The 1,972-nt window shown below is 41.5% G+C and overlaps 1 pseudogene; it reads right to left on the bottom strand.

Moving 5' to 3' along the window:
- Positions 1–343: 343 nt before the first annotated feature.
- Positions 344–889, bottom strand: LOC112391002 (60S ribosomal protein L17 pseudogene; annotated as a pseudogene).
- Between the last annotated feature and the right edge of the window lie 1,083 nt (positions 890–1,972).

Genomic DNA, 1,972 nt, shown 5'->3' with positions numbered 1-1,972 from the left:
TCCCACCTTCCCCCACCCCATGGCAGCCACAAGTCTGTTCTCTATGTCTGTGAGTCTGTTTCTGTTTCATAAAAGTTCATTTGCGTCATATTTTAGATTCCACATATAAGTGATATCATATTGTATGTCTTTCTCTTTGACTTACTTCATACTTGAAGATTTTTAACATACTTCTCTTAATAACTGATAGAAACAGGCAAAATATTTGCAATGATACAGAATATTTAAATGAGATGATTAATGCATTTGGCCTAATTAAAACATCTAGAAGCACCCAACTACCAAATACGCATTCTTTTTATTTATTTATTAAACTTTTATTTGCATTTATTTTTTGCGGCATTTATTCCCAGGCCATAAGTTTTTGTTTCTTCTGGGATGTCTTTTTCTTCTGGGCAACCTCCTCTTCTGGTTTAGGAACAGTCTCTTCTTTTTCAGTAAAGATCATCTCAATGTGGCAGGGAGAGCTCATGCATGGGTTGATCCAACCATGAGCTCTGTTAAGTCCTGTGCCGCATCTTGGGGGCTTTGTTCACCTGGATGTGCTCAATGACCAGAGAATCTATAGCTAAGCCCTTAAGTTCAGCATCACTCTCTGCATTTTTGAGCATGTGCAGTAAAAATTCAGCACTTTTTTTGGGCCACCGACCTGAGTCCAGCTCCACTGTTTGGCGTGGGCACACCTACCAGCTCCACCATTGTAACGACGGAATGGCACACATTGCTTCTTTAAAGTGACATCTTGCAGATACTTGGTGGCTTTACGGATATGCATACCCTTACTGGCCTGGGCAGTTTCACGAGTGTTCTGAAAGTGAACACGAAGATTTGAATCTCTTGACTTGCATGAGTTTGTGGGGTTTTCTGGGTCAAGTGAATAGCAAACCATGTTTTAGAGGTCACTGCGACACACTGGACCTCCAGAGTCGTCACCGACCACAGGCTGCCTGTACCCCTGCCAGCCCCATTCCCAATCATCGAGCCCCTCTGCGGCCCGCAGAGGCCTGAGAGCACAGGGCGCCAAGCCAGGGACTCCGACACATCCCGCTGCATGGAACTCTGCTCCGGAGGGTCTCGAAATCAGCACCGCCAAGGCCAGGATGGCAGCGATAACCAGAGGATTCACCATTCGAGAGAGATGCCTCACAATCTTTTTCAATACATACAAAGCATTTTCAAAAATTCACCGTATGTTAGCCTTTAAAGAATGTAAGTCATAGAGTTTGACTCTGGCTATAGTGGAATGAAGCTAGAAATCAATAACAAGAAGATAATTAGTGTAATCGCCACTTCTTTGGAAATTATGAAATACACTTCTAAATAATGATAGGGGGAAGTCACTGGAAGAGATGGCATGTTCTTTGCTTTTCCCAGTGTCAGGTGTATGAGGGAGCCCTGGATCTGCAGACCTTCCCACGACATCTTTGCTGAGATGAAGGAAATGAGAGAAAAAGTGCCTAGTCTAGAGAAAAATGAAGATGCAAAGTTGAAAGCGAGCTATCTTCATCTGAGAAGAAAGTCTGGGGGCAGAGCTCTTGAGGAAAGAGTTGCAAAAAAGCCTTTTAAAAAATTCTGAGAATTACAACATGGATAAAGAAAAAATTAAGATCAAGCAATTTCTTTTATTTTTATTATTATCAAGGTATAGTTGATATACAATATTATATGTTTCAGGTGTACAAAAAAGTGATTCACAATTTTTAAAGGTTATACTCCATTTATAGTTATTATAAAATACTGGCTACATTCCCTATGTCGTACAATATATGCTTGTAGTTTATTTATTTTGTACACAGTAGTTTGTACCTCTTAATCCCCTGCCTCTATCTTGCCCCTCAAGCAACTTCTACTGCAGCCTCAGATGAGACATAGGTGTCTAGGGACCATGTCTCCTACTCGACGGGAACTTCCAAACAGAGACCATTGCTGTGGCTAGTGAACTGTCTGGCTGAGTAAAATAACTGAATTGGGA

This window comes from Neophocaena asiaeorientalis, unplaced genomic scaffold, assembly GCF_003031525.2.
Source record: "Neophocaena asiaeorientalis asiaeorientalis breed wild unplaced genomic scaffold, Neophocaena_asiaeorientalis_V1.1 scaffold418, whole genome shotgun sequence".
NCBI classification, from domain to species: domain Eukaryota; kingdom Metazoa; phylum Chordata; class Mammalia; order Artiodactyla; family Phocoenidae; genus Neophocaena; species Neophocaena asiaeorientalis.
The sequence above is the reverse complement of the archived record's forward strand: the minus strand, read 5'-3'. Positions and strand labels throughout refer to the sequence as shown.